At 26.6% G+C, this 12,741-nt stretch overlaps 2 long non-coding RNA genes across 3 annotated transcripts; both read right to left on the bottom strand.

Moving 5' to 3' along the window:
* Window positions 1-7,978: 7,978 nt before the first annotated feature.
* LOC136074843 (uncharacterized) lies at window positions 7,979-9,609 on the bottom strand. Of its 2 annotated transcripts, XR_010635495.1 has the most exons (4): window positions 9,124-9,609; window positions 8,937-9,009; window positions 8,314-8,390; window positions 7,979-8,096 (listed from the first exon to the last, which is right to left on the bottom strand). It is a non-coding gene; the product is annotated as an uncharacterized LOC136074843 (long non-coding RNA). The 2 variants fall into 2 exon arrangements; XR_010635494.1 differs by having other exon boundaries at window positions 8,937-9,601.
* Window positions 9,610-9,768: 159 nt separating this feature from the next.
* LOC136074842 (uncharacterized) lies at window positions 9,769-10,892 on the bottom strand. The gene is made up of 4 exons (XR_010635493.1): window positions 10,806-10,892; window positions 10,336-10,730; window positions 10,098-10,178; window positions 9,769-9,904 (listed from the first exon to the last, which is right to left on the bottom strand). It is a non-coding gene; the product is annotated as an uncharacterized LOC136074842 (long non-coding RNA).
* Window positions 10,893-12,741: the final 1,849 nt, after the last annotated feature.

Here is a 12,741-nt window from a genome sequence, read left to right as displayed (position 1 = left end):
TTTTATTGGTACTGTAGTTTATCCTCCTCCGGCTAATTGCCATATAGAGGCCAGATTACCAAGGACCGCAAAGACAAGTTCGGCTCCAAAAGGAGCATCATAACCCGCTCTACGGACCAAGAATAAAGTGATTTTAGGAAGAACGAAGATATGTTAGAGAGAAAGATAGAAGTAGTCGACTTAGAAAGATAGCATAAAGACAGCGGACAGGATTGCACGCGGTGTTAGAAGGTGCAATTAAAATTTGTTCGCGAATTATTTTTAATTAATACAGAACGCTATATAGTCTTTTATTTATTATAATTAATTTGGTGTGTATGAACATCACTGTCATGCACTTCTATTTAAACACAAAAAAACTGCAATACATAGTTACATTTATGAATTAAGCGGGCTTATTACGTCAGCATTTGAAATCAATTTGTTTCTAAAGTAGCACCTGTTAAAAGGAATTCAACAAAGAAAAGCATACTTAAAGTTATTTCTTTATTTAATCTAATAATTGTTTTATCAATCAGTATTTGTTGGTACTTGTAATAAAATATCACATCAGCCTTAAGTATCACATCCCCCATAGAAAAACCGAAATTGAGAATGCGTTTTCAAGTTATATCACTAAGAACTAGTATGTCCGAAATATTTATGTACAAAAACAATGAATTAAAAACGCAACGATCAAGATTCATAAAACGGTTTGTAAATAATATACTATAAATGAAGTGAGCATTAAATGGTAATTTATTTTAAATTCCTACTTAGGAAGTTTTGATCTTAATATATTGCGTGACAATGATTATATAGATTACACATGAGGGATGTGATATTTTAGATAACAAATACTAATACTTTGTAGTATTTTAAATGTTACATAGGGGGATGTAATTTTTTAGAAGCCTGGATAAGAGGGATGTGATATTTTACAAAGGAATTTCAGTTTCTTATTGTGATATGTATATGTATATATATATATATATATATATATATATATATATATATATATATATATATATATATATATATATATATATATATATAGAGAGAGAGAGAGAGAGAGAGGGGGGGGGAAAGAGAGAGTGAGAGAGAGAGAGAGATAAAGAGAGAGAGGGAGAGAGAGAGAGAGAGAGATTATACATGGAGGATGTGATATTTTAGATACCAAATACTAATACTTTGCAGTATTTTAAATATTACATAGGTGGATAAAATATTCTAGAAGCCTGGATAAGGGGGATGAAATATTTTACGTAAGAATTTCAGCTTTTTATTGTGATATATATATATATATATATATATATATATATATATATATATATATATATATATATATATATATATATATAGAGAGAGAGAGAGAGAGAGAGAGAGAGAGAGAGAGAGAGAGATTATACATGGGTGATAAGATATTTTAAATACCAAATACTAATACTTTGCAGTATTTTAAAAATTACATAGGTGGATGTAATATTCTAGAAGCCTGAATAAGGGGAATGTTATATTTTACGTAGGAATTTCAGCTTCTTATTGTGACATATTTATAGATTACACATGGGGGATTGTGATATTTTAGATACCAAATGCTAATACTTTGCAGTGTATAAATGTTACATAGTGGGATGTAATATTTTAAAAGCCTGGATAAGGGGGATGTGATATTTTACGTAGTAATTTAAGCTTCTTATTGTGATATATATATATATAAATTATAGATGAGGGATGTGATATTTTAGATACCAAATACTAATATTTTGCAGTATTTTTTAATGTTACATAGGGGGATGTAATATTCTAGAAGCCTGGATAAGGGGGGTGTAAGGTTTTATATAGGAACTTTAGCTTCTTATTGTGATATTTAGTTAACACATATACTGAAGTAGTGGTAGCTCTTTTTTATTTCTTTCAGCTTTGTTGGAAGATGTTTAAAAATATATGATATATGTATGTATACAGTTTATGTTTATTTACAATGCTTATAATAAATTTACAATTTTTTTTAATCTTTATTTTCATTATTTTTTTTAGCTTTTTAATGTTTAATTTAATATTCTATTTAATTTAGATGCAATTGAGCTAACAATTAAAAAATGCAAAATTGTACAACCAAGACTTTGAAAAAGCTTTTTAAAAGGCATAAGTCTTTCAACGAGTTAATGATTTCTAAAGATTGAAAAAGAACACAACGAACACATTTTTATGCTTGTATTTTTATGTGTTAGTGCATAAACATTTAAGGAAAAGAAATAATTCCTGTTTGTCATTGTTGTTTCTTTTTTTGTATATTTTTAAATTTAAGGAGAGAGGGCTAGAAAATATTTGGAATCTTTTATTAAATAAAAGAAGCTTCTTTATTATCCCAATAAAGTAACAATTTTAAGGTATAATTAGATTAACGTTTTTTTGTGGGTGGTATGAGAGAAGGTGCCTCTGATTCTTGAATCAATTTTGAATCTTCTCAAGTCCAGTTTAAAAATCGATTAATATATATTCATAATAATAAATGTAAAATCATTTTGAATTTTTTTATTAAGAAACATCAAACATCAATGTGTAATGATAAAGAATACTGTACCAATACTGTATGTACATTGTAGTATATTTATAGTACTGTATAATATTATGGAAAAGTCAAACATAAAAAATTTGGGGATTGCGATTATTTACTGTTAACTAATTTGAAATCAAAACAGTATGTTGATTATTGTTGTTTTAAGCCCACTGCGACATCGAAATGCTTTCGCGAATATTTTAATCATTTCGATAACGAAACAATTGAGCAATAATAAAAAATTATATTCGTACACACTTAGAATATTTGGTTTCTTTATTTACTTAATGATACAAATGCTTTAAACCGTATCCCACATTTTACGACGAGGATTTCAACAACAATTAAAAATAGTGCTTATTATGACAGCTTGATAGCGAGGAATTTGAGGAGTTTAAAATAAGGACGAAAGCGTGGTGATTTAATTAAAAGGATTAAGTTAGATAATAAAATTGACTATATCGATTGACATATGAAAGAATTTTTAATTTCAATTCAACGAGTCGAGTACAAACGCGTAGCCGTGGTAACAAAATTCCGAACATAAATTGCCGGTAATTATAATATTTGTCAAACAGTTCGACTTGAGCAGTTCAGGAAAGGAATGAGTTTAAGCAAAGTGAAGTGAAATTATATTAATAAATATTTATTATTTGAGGTTAAAAGTTGAGCTCTCAAATTTTTGTTTCGAATGCACCTTCGTCTGACGTGTCAGAAACCCAGAGCTATTCAAATTATATTACGCATAATACTGGTCTCAAAAAATCTTTAAAAAACATTGAAAATATTTAAATATTATTCTTGTTACTTTTTATTCAAAAGTTTCTATTCTACTTGTTAAATATTTTTATTTTTATTCAACTTAATTTAATCTAAGTTGTTTAATTTTCTACGTGTAATCTTAATACTAAGAAGGTATTTAAATTTATTCTCCTTCTACTACTTGCCTTACCGAGTCACGCTTTACCTACCAAGGCTAGTCCTACAGGTTAGTCAACAAAAGCCTCTCTTGACCACAACATTAGTCATGATCTTTCGGCGAAGCTGTTAGCAACCCTTGCATGTGGAAATAGACGTTTTTAGAGGAAAAAAACATAAGTATTAGAAAATAGAAATATAAGCGTTAACAAAGATAGGCATACAGAAAGGAGACAGAACGCTCATTTTAAATGACAAAAATAAAAGAAAACAATAAATTTCTTTACAAAATAAATGATATTAAATGTTGTGTTTTTTCCGTACGAAGGACATAATTTAATATAACAAAAGTCAAACGTGTGCAGCACATTTATCGTATATTGTATATGAAGCCTAACTACTTTTCGTATGAGCCATTAAGACATACTTATTGATTTTCTTACAATTATGTATGTATATAAATAGTCCCTAATTTGGAATATGTAAACAGGTTTGATGTACTCATTACAATTTTGAAAAACTCAAAAGTTAAAAATGGAAAAGGTGGAAAAAAACGAACATTACTTTAAAAATATTTTAGCATACTTAACAGAGAGCACTTATCCAGCTGGTTTTCGAAAAGATGAGAAACGAAGTTTGAGAAATGTGTCAAAAATTTATGGTGTTCTAGGTACTGGTAATAAAAAACAAAACTCAAATTCAAATATTTCATTGAAATAAATGAAATTGAAAGTATACTTGTTCAATATTTACTACTCTTAGATAACAAGTTGAAGCGTAGAGTAAAGATATGTGGAAACTTATATTATGCCGATATCGTCGTGGATACGAAAGAGCAAAAAAAATTTTTTGCTGCGGAACATGATAGCTCTCTAGGGGGCCATGGTGGCACAACCAAAACAATAATGAAAATAATGGAAAAACATTATTGGCCCAATATTACCGGAGACATTCAAAAAAGGGTAAAGTATTTTGCTTTTAAATTTAGTTTAATTGCATTATTTTTATTATCATAGTAGAGTTGTAAAACCACTACCATCGGCCTTGGGAAAATAAGATAAAAGAATAAAAAAGGAATAAAAAAATAACTCTTTTAATAGATAAAACCATGCATTCGATGTCAAACATCGGGTCAACTGCTTTCCGCATCCGATCCTTTACATTCCATAAAGGTAACTTAATAAAGTGTTTTTAAATACCTTGATAGAATTTGGAATCTTTAATTTAGTAAATTATACGAATGCATTGTGTTTACATTATATATATACATTATACGAATGTATAATGTATTATGTTTACTTTCTTATGTTGCGTTATCTTGAAGTATTGTGTTTAGACCACAAGAGTATGGGAAATTATTGGTTTAGACTTCGCCGGATCATTTGCTAAAACATCATGAGTTGCACCGATTTATTTTCAGATTACCATCAGATGAAAATTTTACCCGGGCAATTATTAAGTGGTGACTTTTTTTTAAACATTATTCTATTTATTATGCATATTATTTTATAGTATTTTTCATAGAATAAATTGTCGTCGTACAAATAAAGTGGAGATAAAGTGAACACTTTACTAAATATGTAAATCTTATTTGAATCAGTTTTTTTTAAAAAGGCGGGTTCGCTTGAAAACTTTTGAGCAAATCTGTTGTTTAACAAAACACTCATTCGTTTATGATCCAATTTAAACTTACTATTATATCCTCATCCCAATATTTTATTAGCAAATAACCAAAACCATGCAATGATATTTTAGAGCCTTGACCAAGTATACTTATGAGATGCTATCATATAGGATGACCAAAGTTTATAGCCACTAGCTTATTACAAATATAAGTCTTTCAAAAGTCTTTGCATGTAAATAGGTTTGTAATCTGACACTAAAATAAGCATAATAATTCATTATAAAGTATTAATTTTAAATGAATATTTTATAATGAGTTATAAAATATTTATTATGTATTAAATGTTTTAAATAAAAATGTAGACTTTTGGACACATTTCTAATAATAAAAATATGTATAACAGTTATATATAATAACAAAAACCGCAAAGTGTCGACACCAGTAAGGATAGAGTTGTATGAGACGTGGTTGCTTTTGCTATCGTTAAAATTAAAAATTGTAGTTAAGTTAATGGACGCTGATCAAAAATTATATTTATACTTTAATAAATATCTTTTTTGCTTTATTATCTTTTCCAAGTCAGTTATTTTATTTTTGCACTCATTTTCTTTACAAAGGTTAAAAGCTATATATAACTAAAAAAATAACAAACAGTTAATAAACAAAAAAATATTTTTAACATGTTTTTTAACTTAACTTTTGGTTTAACCTAACCTATTATACCAACGGATGAACATTGTATTGAGTCATGAATCCAAATGAGAAACGAATCCAAACCTTTAGGAAGCAACTTTATAACCACAACAACAACAGCAAATAAGTTACAGAGTTTTGTACTACTACTACTACTATTAGCTAAAACATTTATGAATCAATTTCAAATTTGATACGATAATTTTTTTTGTGTTTGAAAGTAATTTAAAGTTAAAATTAATTAACCCAATTTCTTTTGGTGATTTAAATTCATGTAAAGAAAATTTATATATAATAATTATAAATGCCATATGACATATGGGATCCATTATCGTATCCCTGACTACTTTAATTAAATATCCAACCCAACCCTGGCGATCACATCAGCGATAGACTTATCTGCATATCTATATACTTTTTTCTTCTTCTTAAAAAGTTTAATACATAAAAATTTTTGTTCTTTGGTTTGTCAGAGATTTGTTTCTCTTTCACAGAGAAAAAAATGAATAACAAAAGTTATCTGCTCAGCGTGAGATGAGTCAATAATTAATAATTGTAAACCGTGTGGGAGTTACCAGGTAAAGCTGACCTAAAACTGAATTTATAAAAAGCATCCAGAAATTTTTCTTCGTTTTTTTTGAGTCTATTAGTAAATCTAAAAACTCAGTGAAACATGTATTATTGAGACAACTTGCAGAGTCTTTCCAAGCTTATATTTAAATTCCAGTCTCATTCTGTTATTAAAAGCATGTTTTGGGGGTTGCCACAAATATTTTCATAAATAGGTATTTTAAAAAGCTATATATAATCTATAATATGTGCAAACACATATTATACAAAAATATAAGGTAGTTGCTAGTTGCTTTAACAATATATGTTTAAAAATAGGAAAAGTATATTTTTAATAAAGAAAGTCTATTAGGTTTAATTTTTCTTTTATTAAAAACGACTAATTTCTACAGTTGTTTCTTAAATTTTATTTTTTAATAATGATATCATAACCTCTGATTAAATAACATAAAGGAAACAATGCTGCGTAAACAGTTTATAACTTACTGAATTACATCACAGATAAATTCAGTAAGTTATAAACTGTTACACAGCATTATTAACAGATTTATCAAATTTTGCATTTTTGATAAGGTTTGTTTCTCTATTATTAAATTTTTTTTGAGATAAGAGCGAATGAAAATTGTTTAGCATTTTGACTGATTTTTGATTTATGACTAATTTTTCATTCATGTTTGCGAACACAATTCTTTTTTTTTATAAGCTAAATAAATCCAAGACTTTTCAGCATTTATTTTATTGAATATCTCAACAGATATATTTTTAATGGTACCATTTGCGGCACATATCAGAATGTACCATATAAAGATAGGTATTTTTTGCATGATACCATACTCAATTTGAACAACATGAGCAAGATGTTTCTAAATTGATTAATTTTTCTTCAAACATGATTTTGAAAGGCAGAAAAATGTCTTTTTTTAATGTATTCAATAAAATGTTTTCTAATTTTGTCTTTGTCTAGAGATAAAGCTCCAATATCAAATTTGTGAAGTATGTTTAATGCATTAGCAATTGCAAAAACGCCACGATCCACACCATTAGTTTGTTGTTGACATTTGAGTACATGGATTGTTAAGATTTTTTTTTTTGTTTTACATATATTGAATATTTGCTGCTTAACATGATCCTTTACTTGGCCGTGGAAAAGACTGTCATAGTAGAAAATTGTGTCCACTGGACAATTCACATCAGAAATGGCCCTGTGTTAAAGCCGATGTCGGGCCGAGCTCGGCTGCCGACATCGGACCGCCATCGTTTTTGTCCGTACGGATCGATGTCGGTCCGACATCGGCTAGCCCCCCAAACTATCGCGATGCATAGGCTGGCCGATATTAAGCCGTCGCGATACCGCTTATATCATCGGCTGGCCGATCTCGCCCCGACGCGATTCAGTAAGGAAACAAAGGATGGCGGTCTAATGTCAGCAATTGATCTATGCCCGAGGATTAAAAAAAGCCACAAAGACGATGAAGACCAGACGATGAACTATCGTAAACAAACTTTACACAAAAACATAAATCGGAATAATATCAGCAACCAAAATCAGTTTAATGTAAGAGTTAATATATCATGTAAGATAACTACGGAAAAAAGGATAAACTAACTGAAGTATATTTAAAGCACAAATATAAAATAAAATTATATATTCTTTTTAAATAAATAAATCTGGATCAGTTGAATCATCAAATAAATTTGATCGGGTGAACTTCCAACATTTTTTGTTTACTGACAATTCACTGTGTGCATCTAAAAAATGGTATAAAATTAAATTTTCACACATCAATAATATATGTAAATGTATTATTGATATGTGTTATAGTAAAATAATATAATTCACAAAGTAGATTTCAACTTAGAAACGTAGAAATCAACGTAGTTTCTACTTTCGATTTCAGAGAACAAAGCAATTATTTTATATTTCTAATATAAAAATTAATACATTTCTAATTAATTAAAAAGTTACTTGGGATTTTTGGATCAGGATGTGCACCGTTCAAAATATATCTTTGGCATTGTTTAATTTATTGCATTCAACAGCCCCTATAAAAATTAAATATATATCTATGTATATCTATGTATATCTATGTATATCTATGTATATATATATATATATATATATATATATATATATATATATATATATATCTATCTATCTATATATATATATATATATATATATATATATATATATATATATATATATATATATATATATATATATATATATATATATATATACATATATATATATATAGATATATATATATTACAAACTATATATGCATTTTATTACTTATGGAAAAATACAAGCTTTTAAAATGTATTGGATCAGGTTGCATTCTTTTTTTCCCATGGATTTGTGTTTTGAATTATCACATTCAAAACACCTAAATAAGTTGACTTTATGCAGCTTTAATGGCTAAATGCACCCATCAAGAATTTATAGAAAACATTGGAAATATTATTACCAAGGATTCTTAAATACAAATACATAAATACATAAGGATATTGTTATATATAGCATTTTAAAAAATAATAATGATTTCAAATAAACAATTGAAACAACATTTCACAAAATAATTATACCTTCAGGATCTTTAGAAATTCGCCTTGCAACCCTGCCTCTTCTCTTTTATTCAAATCCCAAAGTTTTTTACATCTAAATTAATAACTATTTATAAATAAAAAATTAGCATATAACCTATTATAAAAAAAAAATTAAAAACATTACTTTATTAACAAAAATTGTTTTACTTAGAAATATAATACTTACAATTGTTTTGAATTATCACGTTCAAAAGCACCTAAATAAATTGGCCTTATGCATCCTTAATTGCTAAATGCACCCATCAAGAATTTACATAAAATATTGGAAATATTCATTCCAAGGATTCCTACATAACTACATAGGGACATTGTTATATAAAGCATTTTAAAAAATAGTCAAATAACAATTAAAACAACATTTCACAAAATACTTATACCTTTAGGATCTTTAGAATTTCGCCTTGCAATCCTGTCTCTTCCCTTTTATATTTCAATTCCTAAACTTAGGTATTTTTATTAATAACTATTTATAAGTAAAAAATTAACATATTACCTATTATAAAAAACAATTTAAAAATATTATTACTTTAGTAATATAAAATATTATTACTTAAGTATGAATATTTTCATTGTTTTCTGTTATAAAAATCAATTTTAAAACTTATTACTTAAGTAATAACATTTTGAAATTGTTTTTCATAATAGGTAATGTTAATTTTTTATTTATAAATAGTGACATAAGTAAGCAACTGAAATCAGTTTGCCAAAAATTTGTTTGTAAGGTGAAAGTTAAACTTAAATTAAATTTCGATGTATAAACGTTACCATGTAAGATACGAAAAAAGGATTAGGCAATTAAAATATACACATATAAATCAAAATTAAATATATTTTTAAAATAAATTAATTTGAATCTGTTGAATCATCAAATAAATTAGATTGGAATTAAATTAGAATAAATATCCGATGTTTTCTGGGCATTGGTCTTCGTAATTCATGTGCAGCATCTAAAAAATAGCATAAAATTAAATTTTGACATATGAATCATAGAGTAGTTAGGTTACTGATGAACAACTTTTATTAAAGGTGACATTGTTATTGATGGTGCAATTAATGAAGCGTATGCACCTCCAGCCGATATAGATTTCCAGCCGGAAGAGTATACCTTATTATATTTTTACTAATTAAATAAAAAGTTACTTTGGCATTTTGGATCAGGATGTGCACTGTCACAATCATTTGTATCCATAGCATTATTAAATTTCTTGTATTCAACAGCCCCTATAAAAATTTATATATATATTATATATAAATATATATATTATATATGTTATATATATAAATATATATAAATATATATATATATATATATATATATATATATATATATATATATAAATAGAGAGAGAGATGTATCACAAATTAAATAAAAAGTTACTTTGGCATTTTGGATCAGAATGTGCACTGTCATAAGCATTTGCATCCTTGGCATTGCTTAACACCTGTTAAATGCAATTACTATTTGCTCGTGCTTTTTTTGGACCAACTGAAGCTGATGCGAACACTTTGCCTTTCAAAGGTTTAAAAAAATTTGAAATGTTAGGAGGTGAAATTTGTGATTGGTTTTTATCAACATGTTGTTTAGAAGAAACTGGAGTAGATATATGCATTGGAACTAATGGTGGAGAACAAAGTGGCGATAGTGGCTCACTACTCTTAACATTCAGTGGTTAAAGAAACAGTGCTGTAAAAGCATTCCAAAGAGTCCAAGAGTCAGTTCCACTGGTTAGGTTTTCCAACGGCTGCAAAGGTGTGCGTTTATTAGGACGAACTCTAAATAAATTATTAACAGAATTTATTATTAAATTTTTTAAAAAATAAATTTAAAAAATCAGATTTTATAAATACCTGAACTTTATGTACTTCATTAATCTCTGTGCACCAAACTTTTTAACTTTAACTGCATGTCTGCATTATACTTAGATTTATTTTGACAACAATTCTTCATATTAATAGTATTAATAAAATCAAGATTATTATTAACACTCTTTAATTTTAATCATTAAAATTTAAGAGTGTTATAAATAATCTTGATTTATATACCATCAAATTCTTGGTATATAATTCTCTTATATTCTTCATATTAACAGTATTAATAAAATCAAGATTATTATTAACACTATTTAATTTTAATCATTAAAATTTAAGAGTGTTATAAATAATCTTGATTTATATATCATCAAATTAATGGTATATAAACTTTGATTTAAACATCTATTTATAAATAAAGAAAAAAAAAATTATTACTTATAAATACTAACTGATATTATCAAATAAAATTATTTTACAAAATAAAAGTATCAACTTTTCTATGCATTAAAAAATTTCGTTATTTCAGAATTTCGCCATTCATTGAGGTACTAACAGTAAGCAACCCGTAATACAGGATATTAATAATTAAATCATTTATAACAATAAAAACACATTAATAACTTGATATGAAAAATTAAAGACAAATTTATCTATAATTAACATCTTAAGTTTGACTCCTGATCAGCAATGTTATTGCTTATAGTTAACGACATAAAAACTGCATTAACATCAGTTAAGTTCTTTTTAAAATATGTCACAACACAGCAGGTACCAGTAAAGGAATCAAGTAAAGCCTGCAAATACCTTAAAAAAGAAATGCAAAAAAAATTACAATTTTTATTACAAAAGTATTATTTGCATTTTATTGTTAGTAGAATTAGGATAATATTACAGAAAATATAAATAACTAAAAAAATAGCTATAACAGCCTAGTTCTATCAACACAAAACACAGTAACAATAGCGCATAGCATAAGATATTTGTAAGCACACATTACTGTGTCTCCAGAATAATTAAAAAAGAAAATATTATGTAAAGGATAGACAATACAACGTAAAAATAACACCACAACTTAATAAGATATTTTATTAACTAAAATACTTGAACTAAAAGGATTTCATTTGCTACAATATTTGAACAATCAAGGGACAATTTTAGTTATTAATTTGTTATCAATTATATCAGAAAATAGCAACCAACTTGTAAGATATTTCTTATAAATGGTCATTATCAATTGTTATATTAAGAAATATGTAATAAGTTTTATTAATTCTCCCTCTAATCTAAGAGAAAGAGGGAGAGAAAGAAAATGTTTTCGAAGCAGAATGTTAAAAAAAGTAAAAAAACACACAATAGATAATAGTAACTGGTTTATTATTTTACCAGAAAACAAAATTATTTTTACCTTGATTAAAAGATCCCAGCATTTGATCAAAACTTCCAGCATTTCTTAATAAGGTTCCGGCTTCTCTCTGACTGTTGACTAATGATTAATAGAGTAAACTTAACATCATATTAAATTTACAAAAGTAAAACCATGTTTCAACAGTAAGCAAACTAATCAAGTAATGACAAAGACAACTTCCAACTCTAATTAGTGGTTGCTTGCAACCTTGTTGGAAGCGAAGATGTTTAAAAAAAAACTATAAAAAAAAAAAAGAACAATTATGTTTGAAATTATAAAGAAAAATTAAAACCATTTATTTTATTAACTGTTTGTTTATAAATTGTTGTTATAAACTGTTATTAATCTAAATATTATTATAAATATATATACTATAAATCACTCAATATATTACTATAAATATATAAATAATGTTACTATAAATAGAAAAATTCATACATTGCTTTGTTCTCAAATGTCTAAAGTAAAATGGAATTAACAGACATTAACATTGCTTGACACTGAATTCTTGCAAGTAAGTTATCTGGTTGCTAAGCAGCATTTCTTGCATTTCAACAAATAGTTTTA

This window comes from Hydra vulgaris, chromosome 01, assembly GCF_038396675.1.
Source record: "Hydra vulgaris chromosome 01, alternate assembly HydraT2T_AEP".
Classification (NCBI taxonomy): Eukaryota; Metazoa; Cnidaria; class Hydrozoa; order Anthoathecata; family Hydridae; genus Hydra; species Hydra vulgaris.
This window is presented reverse-complemented; position numbering and strand designations above follow the sequence as displayed.